The 17,809-nt window shown below is 36.0% G+C and overlaps 1 pseudogene across 1 annotated transcript in view; it reads left to right on the top strand.

Annotated features, from left to right (window-relative positions):
- Positions 1 to 858: 858 nt before the first annotated feature.
- Positions 859 to 17,809, top strand: part of LOC308567928 (metaxin-2 pseudogene) — a 34,744-nt pseudogene continuing 17,793 nt past the window's right edge. The window contains exon 1 of the transcript in view: positions 859 to 885. The product of the transcript in view is annotated as a metaxin-2 pseudogene (transcript). The remainder of the gene's footprint in view (positions 886 to 17,809) is intronic.

Consider the following 17,809-nt stretch of genomic DNA (forward strand, 5'->3'; position numbering starts at 1 on the left):
TGTTCAGAGCATCATGACAATCAGCTTCTTTTTATTGCCTTGTTACAACTGTATTTATACTATTTGATTTTGTTGCTGGTTAAACAGCGTGACATCATGCTATGTTCCAGTTTCTGTTTTGGCCTTTCACAGTTAATGAAAATACCTTCTTACCTGATCTTTTAAAGAATTTACATCTGTTTAGGTATGTTAACTTTTGTCTTACCTACTGTTTTATTTATATTTTGAAGTTACTATTTTATTGCTCTATCACATAGCTAAGAGGAGAATAACTCAGCCAGCTTTTCTTATGTGAAGGTTATGCGGGTCCTAAGTAAGGGCTCTGTAGTTTGCATGTTATGGTTTTTGCTATGGTGATTGACCACCTGTCTGGCACCCAGCCTCAGTCTCTCCACTTGCATTCCCTGCAGCAGTCTGTCCTCACTGTAATATCCTGTGTATGATTATTCTGTGTATGATTATTCTGTGTATGATAAGGGTTCAGGTGTAGAGTGAAATAATCTCTTTCCTAGACTGCTCTTTCCTTGTGGGGATTCCCAGAGTTTTCCATTAGTATAAACATCCCCCAGTAATACATTCCTCACTGGGAACTCACTGGTGGGCTCCCTGTGGATGGCCCTGCACCAGCGAATCAGCAGGGGCCCGGACCCAAGTCTCCCCCCGCCCTCCCCCCCCCCCCCGCCCGTGGGGACCTTCCTGTGGTAATGGGCCTAACAAGTCCTAAACTTTCTGCTGACAGTCTGAGTTCCTCATAAGCGGCACAAGATTTTCCCGTACTCCTTGGGGCTTATACTGAATCATTGTCTTTTCCAGTCCCATCTGACTCCCCTTGCTAGGGAAGAGTTTCCAGCTAGGGCGATGCCCTTTTTTGGTGCAGTGACTCCGGTAAGGACACAGAGCGTCAGGAAGGGGAACAAGCATGAGAAGAGGGATATGCCAACACCAAGTCCCATGGAGCACTGGCTGTGCAGATGTCTCCTCCTTAAAGGACTGTGTCAAGCAGCAAGGATGGAACAGCTTCCGGCATTTCTCAATCTAGGACAGGTGGGACATGGAGAAAGGAACGTGAACCCAAACTATGCCCTTGCCCCCTGCAACCGCTCGTAAAGGGAGGACCGGTGCCAGGCAGAAGTTAAATTTTTTGAAGGAGGGTTTTGGGAGGATCTAGAGTGGGTAATGGGAGGAGAGAAGGCGGATTTGGGATTTGAGTCCTCAGGATTAGAGAGAGGGAGGGCTGCTTGGTTCTGAGCCAGGGGATCAACGGCTCGGGCAGCCAGGGAAGGAATATAAGGTGGAGGTCTGTGGTCGGTCCGGTCAAAAGATGTCAGTACTCTCTAGGTGGGTTTGGGGAGGCTGTCTAGAGTGGAGGAGAATTTGATAGGTGGAACAGGACTGGCAGAGGGAAAGTCAAGAGCAGAGAGTAAAGAAGGCCCAGACATAGCGGTTTTCTGACCACTTTCCATTATGGTGACAGTGTTAAAATCAAAAGTGCCATTTCCTGGACATTGGGACCGATTATCTAATTTGTATTGGGGCCAAGCAGTGTTGCAATAGAATATAAGGTGCTTGGGCCTAATATCCCCTGCGAGGCCAAGCCACTCCAGGTTTTTAAGGAGGCAGCCAAGAGGGGTGGTCTTTGGGGGGGGGGGGGGCAGAAAAGTATTGCCCATGGTGAGAATAATGAGTGTGGTGAGGGGGAATTGAGAGGGTGCATGACTAATCCCCCACAAGGGGTAACCCTTTAGGGCAAGTGTCCCTGCCAGTAAACGAATCACCCAAAGAGAAGATAGGGTTCCTCTAGAATGGGCATGCCCAACCCTTGAGGACCCTGGCCCAGAGGCTGAGGAGACTTCTGGCCTAGCGATAGGTCTTTTGAGAGTGAGGAGGAGAGAGAATCAGAAGACCTGAGAGATGGAGAAGGGTGACTCACCCGAGAATGATCTGCCCATGTGGAGCGTGAAAGTCAGTAATGGAAAGAGAAAGCCCCGATCCAGTGTCCTCCTCTGCTGCTCAGTAGGGTCGGCAAAAGGGGTTTGCAATACCCAGGCTGGGGTCCCAAACAGGATTCAGAGGTAAGCCCAGGATGAGCTTCCGCTGCCTACCACTTTCCCAGCTGCAAGTTTGGGATGGTCCATGCCCTGGACTACAGCTACTCATCCTCACCAATCCCAGGTTTTGGCACAAAATGTTAGGCTTGCCGAGGAGGAACACACGAGGCCAGATGAGAAGGTAAAGACAATTTTATTAGGGCATCTGAATACAGATGGGCTGAGCTCCAAGTGGAGTCAGCCTCTAGTGACTGGGGGGAAGTCTTTTTATAGGGTGCAGGGAGGGAACTTTTGGCCGCACACTCGGTTTTTCTGAGCGGGAGTAGAAAGTTATTGAATGCAAGGAACAGGTTGTTGCTTGAGATACTTTCTCATGCAGGGGGTGAAACCTGTCAAGCATAACAAACAGTATGTGGCTAGTGAAATAAGTTTACCTAAAAGTTTACATTCTCATTTGGGGGGAGGGATGAGCCCTTAGGAACATTAAGCTTTTGTTCAAACCTAACACATAGTTATTTTAAATTCTCTGAGAGCAAAAACATCTGGGGCCACTCTGAGTCTGGCTCTGTTATTGTTGACAGCATGTGTTTGTATGTGTGTGTGATAACTTTTATTATTGCATGCAGACGTCAGTTTTAGAATGGAAAGATTGAGATAAATAGTATATTTTTGCAGGAAATGGTCACATCTTTATTTATACTAGGTGGTTAGTGGGGTTAGAGTTACTAATCTAGTCATGGGTTCGGGCAGGTTTGGGTTTCATTTCATGGTTGACTTAGCGCATGAATGGCTTTACATTTCTCTTGCAGCTGGGGTGATGGAGGGCTTTTCTCAGTGTTTTGGCTCTGTCCTCAGCTTTCAGCCTGTCCTGTGCACCTGGGCTTCAGAGGCGGTCTCTCTCTTTTCTTTCCCTTTCTCCAATAGTCATCTGCTATTTCTTGTTCCTGGTGTTTGCTGGCTTGGTCATGGTGGGCAGGAAGTGTTCTCTGTTTTCTTGTCCAGCCTCAGTGTTAGGCAGTCCCTGTGTTCCTAGGTCTGGAAGGCACAGTTTTCTCAGTGAACATGCCTTTTCTCCCCATGGTAGCCAAAGTCTGCTTGTACTGTTTATGGTTTATGTAAAGATTTTCCTGAGAGTCCCTCAAAAGTCAGAGACTTATAATAGTATTTCTGCAGGATTCTGGGTACATTCTACTCACAAGGATGGTGGATTTTTTTCCCTTTTACTCTCTCCCATCTTCAAAGAGCCAGCATTATCGCATACTGGGAGTGTGGATTTCACTAACTTTCCTCCAGGGGCTTAAGGCTTATTTTCTCTACAGGGAAGTATCTAAGGTAAACATTGTGCCTTTCCTGCACTAATAACGGCTACACTCCTCCAGGCCTGCACCCCCTCAGAGGCTTTCTTCCTTCCCTCACCTTGCTTCCAAGTGAGCACCTGGTGAAGATCTGTAGAGCAGTCCTGGGAGTAGGTAGAAATTGCCCTGGCAGTGTTTCCCAGTCTCTGTCCTCTCACGTTGGTTCGCACTCAACTTCAAAATATGCCATTTCTCTGTAAGTTTATATATAAATTTAATGTCAATTGTTTTTCATAGTTAGATATGTCAATTTTAATTTTTATATGAACAAATAAGTGAGTAGGAAAGATACAAGAACATTAAAAATAGAAGTAAGGGAGGAGGAGGTAACTCTAACATGTATTAAAATATATGATAAAGTTTTCTTTTATCATAAAATATATGATAAAATCTTATTACCAGTAGAAATGAATAGAAAGTAGAGCGATACACCAAAGTGCAGATGTAATTTTATATATGACAAATGTGGCCTCTCAAATCACTGGTGGAAAGACGAAAGTCTTAATAGAATTGCAACAACCAAGAAGATACTATTATATTTATATATTATACAATGTACTGTGAAGATATCCATATAGGTCAGATATATAAATGTAAAAATATGTAAGCAGATAGTTCTGTGTCAATGAAAAATTGTTTTCTTCAATAGACACCTCCAACAATTCTAAAAGACAAAGGATAGCCATAGATAGCAATAAAAGAATTAGTTTCTGGTCTACATGAAGAATTTCTACAAATTAAGGAAACAAAACGGGGAAAAAGAAACCATATAAGTACTAGAGAAAAATGCAGGCCTAATTTTCATTGTAGTGCTAAAACTATGGTGACAAACTGATAGCGGAGAAATAAATTCAATTTGGTGTGCACAGTAGTTTGTTTTTTGGGGGGAGGGTGTAGGGTGGTATTATTGTTTTTGTTATGTTTTTGTTTTTGCCCGTAGAATATAAACTCCCCTTTGGATACATTCCTATCCCTCCCTATTGCCTTTAGTTAACCTGCTTCATCTACTTTCCTGCTGGGTCCCTGGAGCTAGTTTAGCTACCTGATTCCCAAATAGGACAGGGAGATCTAAAATTACCTCTGGTCAGAAAGAACCTAGAGTTAGAAGTTGTAGCATTGATTCAACCATTATTTTTCACTTACTGTGAAAAATGCAGCCCTAATTTTAATATAATTCAGGGAAGAAGAGATAAATGCTCATTTATCAGTTTACTCATCCTGAAGAAATAGTATCAATAATATTAGTAGTTAAACTAAAACTTCTTTTAGGAAAAAAGATTTTATAAAATAAGTTATTACTTAATAAGAAAGGGTCCACTTAATTTTAGATATTTGTTGGAAGAACAAACATATGCTGGAATAAAGAACCTGACCATACCCAGGCCCAACACCCCACTGCATATACACCTTCCCCTTCCTGCTTGTACACACCTCTCATGTCAGGAGAGCCAGTAGAAACTGGAGAAAGGGCAAAGAAAGTGGCATCAACTTCTGTCAGGGGATGTGGAACTTGCCAAGCACAAGAAGGAAATAAGGGAGCAGGAGTTAAGTCTTAGTCCTGGAAGAAGTGCAATTTCATAGAATTTAATTCAGAGTAAGATAAAAAACTAATCACCTCCACCACCTTTCATTACCCCTCTCTTTTTAGTCCCCTGACATATGGGACAGAGTAGAGTTAGAGAGACAGCAGGTGTTTAAACTATATGCAAAATCGTCATTTGAACTTAGATTTGTCTTTGGTTTTTAAAAGCTAGCAAAGCAGAAAGCATCTGAAAAGCAATGAGGTAGGTCTGACTTATCAGTGGGGAGATTGAAAGAAACATTCCTTGGATGTGATTAAAGACAATGGAGGCAAGGCCATATATTTGCGGAAGCAAACATGGCCTTGTCACCAGGGCAAGTCTGAAAGGAAAATAATATGATTCATTGAAGTTTAGAATTTTCACAACAAGAATATTATGTAATGGGGCCATTTGTCATTATTCTATTTAGAATTTTTAAATTAAAGTGTTGTCTTAGTTATAATGTCCCAATGTAGTCATTGTGTTTAAGAAACTCAAATTTAAGAGTAATTATTTAATTATTTAAAGCAGATTATTTTTGTAGGCATTAAAATAGTAAATTACATTAAAAGATTTTTGTTTTCTTAATCACTTTGGCAAATGACAGGAAGGAGTTTCATAACATGATGATGATTTTTCCCATAGAACTTGATATTACTATGTTTTAAAATTTAGCAATAGAGACATTTCTTGAGTGATTTTGTCTTTCTTATTAGAAAAGTGGCTGTTCTTTAGTGATAAAGCCCAATGGCTATCAATACATCACATAGATTCAGGAAGGCAACAGGCTAAATTAATTAGATGATTAGAGCAGTGTCGTTGCAGTGCTATCACTCGCTAGGAAAATGCTTAGTCTCCACTGAATACTTACACCTCCATTTCACTCTGACCTTAGCAACACTGATATTTTAACTAAATTCTGGGAAAACCAGAGAAATTAGATGCTTATCAAATACTTATAAGAAGCAAACTACTGACTTAAATGAAGAAATGCATTAATGTGGCTATAACAAAGAAAAATATATAAATAATTCTGAATAAATTAGCAACAACGTACTTGATTATTTTTTCTCCTAAGCTAACGAATTTAATAATATTTCATTACACACTTTTCAAAGAGTTGTACTAAGAAATATTTATTAAGAGTAATTGTTAGGAACAATATTTAAATTCTTAACTTACAGAATGTTTAGAAATAGTAAAGAAAAGGTTCTATTCTATGTATTAGCTACAGTTAGATGGGGAAAATGAATAGTTTGGAAACTTTATTTTGGGAAGTATTTAAGTAAGCTATGGAGAAAAGTGTAATTTATGAGCTATGGCACACATTGATATACATTATAATCTGTATGGTTAGAATGGATCTGAATATATTATCCAAAGACTCTCAACTTGAGGTTAAAGAATGTATTTAAAAATCACTAGTTTTTCCTTCTCTCCTGCCACATTGAAGATCAGAAAGGGCAGGGATTTATTATGTTGTCTAATTCTGACTTGGGCCAATCTACTGAGTGAAATACTAAAATCTTTAGAAAAGATTAGAATAATTTAAGATCAGTCAAGTGCACAGAGAGCACAGCATCCTGGGAAACTTTAGTAGAGTCCTGTTCATACTTTAAAATTCAAACTTTCTTACGTGATTGCCACATGGCTTTCATATCTGTTAGGAGACTGATATTCTAGGCCATTAAGTTTACTGGAAATTTCAGGGTACACTCTTCACTGGATTTTGACCAGGCTATTGTTTCAATAGAACATTAGTATTATTTTCTCTTACCATTTCTTCTTAAAACCTTCATATCTATTCAATTTGTATATCTTGTTAATTTTTCATTTAATGGGATCTGCTTTTATCTAGAATCTAATTGTCTGATGTTTTGCTATAGTCCGATTTGTAGAGTTAATGGTCTCTCTTTCTAGTCTCCTTTCTGCCACCGCACAATGCCAGACTCACTTGTCTAACAGGTAATAGTATTTAGAGCTAATATTTACTGAGCACTTGTAAAGCACTAGTAATTGCTTTTACATACTGTGTCTCATCTCATCTTCCTAACAAACCTACAGTATTTTTTTAGGTCCTTTTATGCTTAGGTTGGCAGAGACAGTGTTTGTCACTTTCTACCAAAGAGTCCTAAGTGACACAATATTTCTAAGTAATCTTTAAGATCTGGTCCTCTGCTCACATTAGTTTTGCACAAAAAATAAAATTACAATAAATGTATTTATTTAGAGCTTTCAAACAAACACATGAATTTGGGTGACACTTGCCAGAAATACATTGTTTCCACATGGCTCTAATTTTGGATGTTTTTGCTATCTGGAATGTCAGCAGAGCTTAGCAATTTGAAATGCCCACTGGCAGTACACACTTCTCTTTCAATTCTACATCATCATAATGCTTAATTTAATAACAGTGTCCAATTTGTTCTCTGAGTATGAACATTTTAATTCGGTAAAATATAAATAGAGAAGGCTTGGTAACAAAAATTCTTTCTCTCTGAAAAGTAGGACAAACATAAAGATCAAATTTTCCCTCTCATTTCATCCACTGTGTTATTGATTCTTAGGAAATAACAAAAACAAATCTGTTACCTAAAATAACAAATCACCCAAATCAAATCAAATCTAGTGATTTCATAACCTTAGTGTTTAAATATATATCTAAATATATTATATTATTGTAACTCTTAAAAATCAAAAGAAATACACAAGGTAACAAGACAAAACATTGTATGGAGAGATATGCATGAAGTTATAAGCATGAAAGTTACTATCTGTTCAGTTTATATATATATATTTTTATATATTTATATATATATTTATTTATATATATTTATATTTTTATATATTTATATTTATATATATTTAGATTCAATCTTACCTTATAATACTTTATAGTAATTCTCCTTTTAATAAAATAATATGAATTAAAACCTCCATCAGAGTTTGCCATTAACTCTAGGATTTTATTATAGACAAATGTATACATAGCAAAGAAAAAAAAATGAGAAAGATCATAAATCATAAATAAAGACTGAGATAAATTTATCAAAATTATTATAGACATATTATCTTTATTTGTATTGTATTAAGTCATTATATATGTTCTATTTCACTACAGAATTGTGTTCCCATGAGATAAGAAGCAGTATATTTACTCATTTTTATAGTCTATGCAAAATCTAGAAAGCACTTTGCATATTTTAGGTGAATTATATTATGTCAGAAGTGTCCTGATCCAGAAGTTGTACCAGCAGAGTTAAAAAAAAAAAAGACTGGTTTAATTCAAAACATTTTCATTAAACTCTAATACATATAATTGAAAAATTAAAGCATTCTTTATTCTTTCTGGTCACAAAAGTGAAGATTTCCATGATATAAGAAATAATCTCTAAAAACCAAATTATAAATCATTAACCATGTTCCTAGACAATGCAAATCAGTGCATCGCATTTGGTGCCCATTGCCAAGCCTTCTAGTCTGCCTTTCATCTGTGCCATATAGTTTGTATTCCCTAATATTTCACTGGATAAATTCTCCTTGTTCACATCTAAAGGACAACTCTCCTGTATTGCAATGGATACAATTTACTGTCCACTATGTAAGTCCTATTCTTTTGAAGTACACTCTCTTTCTTCTCTATAATAGTTCACTCCCATAGATAAAAAATACTATAATAATCACCTATAAAAGCAATAATTAAAAATACCTCATTGGATCCCATCCTCTCCTTTACAATAAAGATTAAGAGAGAAATTTTCTACACTAGATCTATAACTACATTATCTTCCATTCCCTGTTGTAGCCAATCCAACCACACTTACATCCTACAAATTCCAATAACCAATCACCCATGAGCTTGCCAAATCCAAGGCCAATATTAAACCCCTTTGTTTTTGATCACTTAACAACAGTTGAAGCAATAATCACTCATTCTACTCTGAAAAACTTGTTTGGTTTCAAATACAATTATGATTGCCTTCCTCAGAGCACAATGGATGCCCAAGCCCATTTTCCTGAACCAACTCACTCTCCTCCTCTTTCATGGCTCTACAGGTGGGAGTGTTTCAGTGCCCAGCCTCCAATCCTTTTCTATGTAGTTGGCATCCTCCTTAAGGCAGCTCATCCAGGTACTTGGCTGTAACTATTATCTACACGGTAATACCCCAAATTCATAACCCTCCTTTTGAACTCCTCTGAGCTCCAAGCTTGCATAGTGAATGATCTGATCAGTATCTCAAATTAATGTCTAATTGATATTTTAAACTTAACATGTCCAAAACAAATCACTTAATTTCTCCTGTCTTCTAGATATGTTTATATCTTCTTTCCTTAATCACCTCATCTCAGTAAATGGCATCACTCACTGTCTTTCCTTTTGTTCAGGCAAAAAGTTAAGAGTTGTCTGTTACCCTCTATTTTACTTTCAACTATTTATCTAAGCTATTGGGAATTTCTGTAGGCTCTGCCTCTGGGACAGGTAGGCATTAATATAAGATGACCCTCAAGATCGCCGTCTCTTGGTGCTTATGCTCTTTTGCCATTTAATTGAATGTGGGTGAGACCTGTGATTTGCTTCTAGCCAGTGAAATATGGCAAAGGTGAGGAATTTTGCCAACACAAAAGTCTTGAATCAATCGGTTGTAAGTTAATAAGAAAAAATTATTTTAATGCCCTGACTTAATCAGGCCAGAGTCCTTAGAAGAGACATTGAGTTCTCTCTGAGGTCAGAGAGATTCTGAGGGATCATGGGATCCAATATGGCAATTATTAGGCTATATTTCTAAAAATGTGTAATAATTTAAGAGTAACTTACTACCATCCCATATATATGGCCCCTGAAGACAAATTCTACTATTCATGTTTATTTTGTTAGTAAGGCTTTTCTTGTATGAGATAAAATAACTTTGTGAAAGAAGGCACATAAAACTGTCCATTAACTTTCAAACTACTAAATTAAATATATACAGCACTTAAATGAGGTTAGGAAATCAGAGAGAGAGTGCTTAGTGTCATTGTATACTTATTGCAAGAAGAGATGCAGAGTCAAAACGCCATACTATGGAGGAAGGAGAACTAAATAAAAAGATGACCAAGTTCACATTTCTAACTAAGGGTGGATTCAGTTTCCATACTTGAAAATATGCCACTATGTACAACTGTCAGAGACAAAATAACAGAATTTAGAGCTGAGTATATCATAGGACTATCTCCATGTAGTGTTCCTAAGTCCAGGTCAGTAGGCATCAAGTTAAATATCTCATGAGGATAATGAGAGCAGGCTGCTTCCAGAAAAGCTCAGAGAATTAGAGTTCACAGCATGCATCGTATTAAGGATGATGATATTTGCTATTCATTTTAAAGCACATTATTGCTTTTATTATGCAGCTATTTTTGACTCCTAAATGAATGAAACCATATCATAAATATGTATGTTTGTTTATTCTCAAGGAGAGCCCAGAAGAAGTAGAGAAAATGATTCAAGGGCACAGCCCTCTCAGTGGCACTTCAGATGGAAACACACATGCACTGTTATAAGGAGGTCAGGCTCTCTGAGATTTAATGTACAAATCAATATTCTTCCGTGGAATATGGGTACAACATGAAAAAGACATGAGTTCTTTACCTAGCTTCATGGGAAGGACTGCTCCTTAGGGAAATTTAGCTAACATTTGGGTCATTCCTTAGTTATAGAACTTTTGTCCTGCAAAGTTGTTTGTGCTCTGATCAGCAGCAACTTTTATTTATAATTGAAATGTTTCCAGTACAGGTACCACAGGAATTAAATGATAATGAAAGGGTGGCTGCTGTTTATGAGGTAATAACTATATCAAGTCTAGAATTAACTTGGATATTAAAGACCACTGAGTTACTACTGAGTTACTAGGTAAGCCACATATAATTGTGATTACTAAATGCAAAAGAAATCTAAACAAATTCTTTAAAACCATACATTCAAAATAATAATATTAAAACAATTTATTAGGAAATTTAGAGGTCGCATTACTTTATTTGCCTTGGATTGTGTTTTCGTTAGTATACTAGGAGTCATTAATAGTCTGGCAAAACTGTTAATATGTATTTTTAATATTTTATCTATTCAATAAATAACATTGGCACCAGGCACTATGCTTTTTTCAAAGGATGCCAAGATAAATTTGTAAAATAATATTACCTAGTAATGAGCACAATAGTAGGGAAATTTTGAACTGTATGAGTAGAAAAGAATGGATGTATGTTGGATAGTGTTCACAACATATATTCCACTTGTACTGAGATATAAAAGCTTAGAAGATGTTTGCTTGGAAGAGTTCTTGTTTCCTCTGTTAACTCAAAATTTCAAAATTTTTGATTTTGAAAAAGTATATACAATTACATCAAAATACTGAAAAAAATTTCATATATATAATAAATCAAAATAATTGTGATTAGTTTTCCCAAGAAATTCTAATAAATATAAGCAAATAAATGTTACTATTTTATATATATTTAAGACTGGTAATAATTTGCTTTTTTATATTTAGGTATTTCACCCATTCACTTGATAGGTATGTATTTTTTTCCTTCTTTCCTTTTTTTTTTAAACTTTATTTTTATTGTTGACACTATTACAAATGTCCCCTTCCCCTCCCCCCTTTGCCCTCCTCCACCGAGCCCCAGATCCCCCTTCCCTCTGGCCATCACCACACTGTTGTCTGTGTCTATGGGTTATGCATATATGTTCTTTGCCTAAACCCTTAACTTTTTTTCATCCAGTCCCCTCTCCCTTTTCTCCTCTAACAGCTGTCACTCTGTTCCATGTAGCCATGCCTCTGTTTCTATATTGTTTGTCAGTTTATTTTGTTCATTAGATTCCACATATAAGTGAAATCATAGATTTTCTTTCTCTGACTGGCTTATTTCACTTAGAATGATAATGTTCAGGTCTATCCATGCTGTCGCAAAAGTCAAGAGTTACTTCTTTTTTACGGCTGCATAGTATTCCATTTTGTAAATGTACCTCAACTTTTTATCCACTCATTTACTGATGGGCACTTGGGCTGTCTCCAAATCTTGGCTATTGTAAATAACACTGCTATGAACATAGGGGCTCATATATTCTTTCTGATTGGTGTTTCAGGATTCTTAGGATATATTCCCAGAAGTGGGATAGCTGGGTCAAAAGACAGTTCCATTTTTAAATTTTTGAGGAAACTCCATACTGTTTTCCACAGTGGCTGAACCAGTTTGGATTCCCACTGGGAGTGTACTAGGGTGCCCTTTTCTCCACATCCTCACTAGCACTTGTTTGTTGATTTATTGAGTAGCCATTCTGGCAGCAAAATAAACCATCAACAAAATGAAAAGGGAACCCACTGTATGGGGGAACATATTTGCCAATGACACTGATAGGTTAATTTCCAAAATATACAAAGAATTTATACATCTCAACACCAGGAAATCAAGCAATCAATTAAAAATGAGCAAAGGACCTGAAGAGACACTTCTCTAAAAAGGACATACAGCTGTCCAACAGACATGAAAAAATCCTCAGTGTCACTAATCATGAGAGAGATGCAAACTAAAACCACAATGATAGGCGTACTTGAATCAAGAGAAGGGAATTGAACAATAATTATTGAACAATATACTTTTCATTATGCCTACCTTTTGAAGAAAAGGTTCCAGGACAAAGGCTCTAATTTCCCTATGGTTCTCTTCTCTTACTATTTATTGGCAGTTTATTTCATTAGTAATTTCACCTTTGCTACCTTATCATAATTTTCTGATTCCAAAAATTTTGAAATTGCTGTGCTTTTCTTCTTGCTTATATAACTTTCCCTAGAAGATTTTCCATAACCAACATGTTACAATTTTTATTATGTCTCAGAATTATTCTAAAAATCTGTACTCTTTGCTCTATGCCTGTTGCTATTGCTTTATTTCAAGCCTGGGCTATTTCAACCATCTTCTAATTGGTTTCTCTGTCACTCTTTTCTGTCCATTTTAGTTCATTCTCCTTGCTGCCTATGTGACCCTCTCAGAACTCTGAATATGTGTCTTACCCACATAAAGAACTTTGGAGGGAACCTATGGGACAGGCCAGGAAGTCCACACAGTTTAATCAGAAGCCTCAGCTTCTCTCTATGATCAGCTGTTGACATTCCAGCTTTTTATTCTGTCTGCCCCTGTGCTACAAGCACCACTATGTTCTGTTTATAATGATTGTGTTACTGGTGCTTGATGATATCATGATATCCATCATCTGAAATTTGTTAATTTTCCTCTTTCTGAGTAATCCCAAGAAGCTCTTGCCTCTAATATTTTAGATTCTTCAGACAATTGTTACTAACTTGCACTCTTCCACCAGGTATGCTTACCTCCAAACATGAAACGACACATATGTTAGTACCCTAACTTTCTTGAAGGAGTTAGTGCAAGAAAATGTGTGTGGCCCGGCTGGCTTGGCTTAGTGGCTGAGCATCGACCTATGATCCAGGAGATCATGGTTTGATTCCCAGTCAGGGCACATGCCTGAGTTTCAGGCTCGATCCCCAGTCGGGGGCGTGCAATCAATTACTCTTTCATCATTGATGTTTCAACTCTCTCTCCCTCCCTCTCTCTGAAATCAATAAGGATATATCTAAAAAACAAAACAGAAATGTGTATATTTGTATATATGTGTTAGAAATAAAAGAAATAGGAAAGAAAAAGATAATTTAAGTACTTCAAAACAAAGTTTGAAAACCCTTCATTTTCCATTTAATTCAGAGTACTCCAGTATTTGAGTGCTGAGAATAGCAAGTTCCATCGCTTTCCCTATAAATAATAACACCACAAAATTCAGAAATTGCATTTCTATTGCCAAATCCACTTAGAGATGGAACAAACTGCTTAGAAAATTTAGGCAAACTTCCCAGCAACTTGATTTTTGATTATTTAGGCAATTGAAGCAAAAACAGTTTTAATGCTTGAATTCAACAACTCATTGTCTAAACCAGTGATTTTCAACCTTTTTCATCTCCTGGCACACATAAATTAATTACTAAAATTCTGCCACACACCAAAAATACAATTTTTGTGACTCTGACAAAAAAATAGGTATAATTTTGATTCATTCACACTGCACAGTTATTGTTGCGTTGGCTGTTGTCATTTTTATTGTTTGACCATCTAAAGGAAAATAAGCCAGTGCCCCTGACTAAATAGTCAGATATTGCATGTTTTAAAAATCCTTGTGGTACACCGGTGTGCTTGCCCAGCACACTGGTTGAAAATCTCTGGTCTAAACTCTTCACTTCACTTCAGCTACGGAGACAAACGCCTCATTGGCTTCCTCCTTAATTGCACTTTTTTGTCACAAGGCACTAAGCAGTTTCATGTATGCATACTATTTAGAAACGCTAAATTACTTAACTTGTAAGTTTAATAACGTATAAGTAATAAAGAAGGAAGCAAATTGTTTACATAGCCACATTATTCAGAGGAATTATTTTGGTAGATTGCCTCATACAATAGAAAATAAATCTGAACACTAAAAAATTTAGAAATTTGTTTTTCTCATAATAAAGAACAAAACAACATCTTAGTAAAATATCAATATGCCACATTTTTCGCTCTCTGTTCAGATAGTAAGAAGTATCAACCATGTGACAGCGGTGGTATTAACAATCTATATTTGCAAAAACATGTATGGTGGTATTTGAAGATAATTGGATTCTTAGAAATTGCTCATAAATATTTAAACATTTTAAATTAAGACCATTATAATTACTTTTTTAATTTTAAAGGTAAGCTACATGAATTAGTTTTGACTTAACTTTGTTAACTTTTTTTAAAATAACCATTTTTCTTCTGATTAATTTCCTTTATTTTTCTCATTCTAGTCCTTTATTTTCTTCTCAATAATTTTATACAAGTAACTATTTTTTTTTTTTTACATTTATCAACTATGTGTCTTACAAGGACTCTTCATTTAGCATCCCAGTAGTTGTAGCATGCATTATATTCTACCTAGCTGGCTTATGTGCAAAGTAATAGACTGAGCACAGCCTGGCAAGATAAAACTGCCCACTGACAGACAGCACACCCATATCATTTTCAGTTCTACTTTATCATATTTGAGTCTAATCCTTGTACGTACTCCTCCTACCCTTAAATATTACCTTTAAAATTATCTATTTTCTTGTTTCCTTTTGGGTCTTCCTTTTTGTTTTCAACCAGATTTATTGTGAATTACAACACACATGATGAAGAGTACATAAAACCATAAATATATTGCCTAACAAATTATTGTAAAATGTTCAGCTATATACCTACCACACAGGTGAAGGAATAGAATGTTACCAATACCCTAAAACCCCTCCCCCAATGTGTCTCTTTCTAATAACTAGCCCCTCCTCTAAAATTACTCCCTAACTGACTTTGTTTACAATCCCTCTTACTTTACATTTTAGGGGACTGTGTTAGTCTGCTCAGTCTGCTATAACAAATTACTATCAACTGGGCAACTTCAATGACAAGCATTTATTCCTCATAGTTCTGGAGGCTGGTAAGTCCAAGATCAAGGTGCTGGCAGATTCAGATCTTGGTGAGGGTCCATTTCCTTGTTTGCAGACACCTGTCTTCTCATTCTCCTCACATGGCAGAGAGCAAAGAGAACAAGCAAGTTCTTTCTCCTATCTCTTCTTATAAGAGCACTAATCCCACCATGAGGGCTTCCCTCCCATGACTTAATTACCTTACCAAGGCCCATCTTCAAATATCATCACATTGTGCATTAGGGTTTCTGCATATGAATTTTGGGAAGACACAAACACAGTCCATAGCAGTTACTATCCAATTATTTGTTTCTAAATTATCCTAAATTTTCTCAGGTTTTACATTTTATGTACATGGAATCATACAGTAAATGTTATTTTGTATAGTTTTTATACTTTATACCATATGCCTCAGCAATATCATTGTATGTAACTGTTTCATTAACTCATGTTTATTGCTGCATAGTATTCCATTGTTGATTGAAGCACACATTATTCAACCTATATACTTTCAGTGAACAGGTTTTCCTACAATCTTTCTTGTATATATTTCCTGGTACAGATAGCACTCATTTCTCTAAAGTATATCCAGGAGTGGAAGGGTTCACCATAAGGTATGTTCACTCATTCTGTTTATAAAAAAATAAATGTATTCATCAGTCAGTCTCTCCTTGTAGCTGATATTGGTATAATTTAAATCAGCAGTAGCTCCTTTCATATCTTCTTCCAAAAAGATGTATGGGTTGACATCTACTCTTTCTACCTGCACAAATTGCCCAAGCTATTTCCCATCCTGCTGAAGAACAACAAAGCTCAAGAAGAGAATAGATTGGGTACTTTAATTCATTGAAATTTGTTGGTAAAACACATGATTAAATTATGCTATAATGTGATGCTTTTTCATTTGTTGGTATGCTTGTATTTTTATTTTAAAACATGTTCTGTAACAGTACTCTTGCATTATATCTGCATAGTATATAAAGCAAATTTGAAGACTGGCAAGTATAAAGTAAAATAAGACATCTGTGTTTTGGCCTTTTCCTCAATTCAATAAAATGGTTAGTGGGTTACTGCTATTAAATTAATAATAATTGAATAAATAAGTCATGAGTTTCCAGCAACTGTTTATTTTATAGACTGGGATGAGGACTTATATTTTGGTTGGGCAAGAAAGTCTTGAGTTTTTATTCTTACCCAAAATGCTCTTTGGCAACAGTTTTTTTGATTTTGTGTGACAAAAGAAAAACACACCTAAGGTCATCAATTGAATTTTACCCTGTAGCTTTCTGTTTGCAACATTCTTTTTTGACTGAAAGTTACAAAGCTTTTATTTTTCTCATTGACATTTCTTCAGAAGACTTGCATAAATAAAATTGCCTTTTAGTACTAGATTTGTAGATATGGGGCACAGAAGTAAACCAAATGTTTCTTAGGAAAATATTTCATTTTTCACAACATTGAGTTTACATAGTAGAGGTAGCATATTTGCATTATTTCCATATATTTTTATTTTGTGTATTCTTTCAAGGACCTCTGCAATAATTCATTCTGCTCATGTTTTGAGCCTGTTGAAAATGTCTGGGTGAAAAAAAACATAACTCTAATAAAAAGATATCCTCATCATTTGAGCAATAGGCCCCTTCTAAAATATAGGTAAAAAGTTGTAAAAGTAACTTCCATCTGTTCTGATTACACACTGATGTGTCTTTTCCATGTTATTAGAATGTAACTTCATCCATATCAAATCCAGAAATATCCAGTAAAGTGACATTTAATTGTATTCTTAAGTTTCTGTGTAAAATTGATTGATAAATTATACATTGTATGATGGCATTTGACTAAATTCACTAATATCATTACATTTTATAATTTAATTTAGCCAGAAAATATTTTAAATATGTTTTAATGGGAAAGTACATTTCATACACTAACTTAACAAAATTATTCTTTAATTTATTTTTGCCAAATATTAGATCACCACTTGTAAGAGACAATGGTGAACTTAATATAGATGCAGACATTTTCAAGGTGTACCTGGTTCTACCTTTTTCACTCTAGATGATTGATCTGCTGAGGTGATCTTATATCCCCTGCAAAATCTCCTATTAATTAACTGTACCCAACAAGTACTTGTTGAACCCATGTTATATCTCAATAGCACAATGCTGGGTTGTGGTCAAAGACACTGTTCCTCTCATTACCTTTTTTCCTCTAAATATTTTTCTTTCATTGCTAACTTATATACCCAGGATCTTAAACCAAATTTATGGGCTTCATCTTTGATTCTTTTTTTCCTGTGTTATTTCACAGTAGGTTCTCTATAT

The sequence above is a fragment of the Miniopterus schreibersii genome, assembly GCF_964146895.1.
Source record: "Miniopterus schreibersii genome assembly, chromosome: 1".
Taxonomy (NCBI): domain Eukaryota; kingdom Metazoa; phylum Chordata; class Mammalia; order Chiroptera; family Miniopteridae; genus Miniopterus; species Miniopterus schreibersii.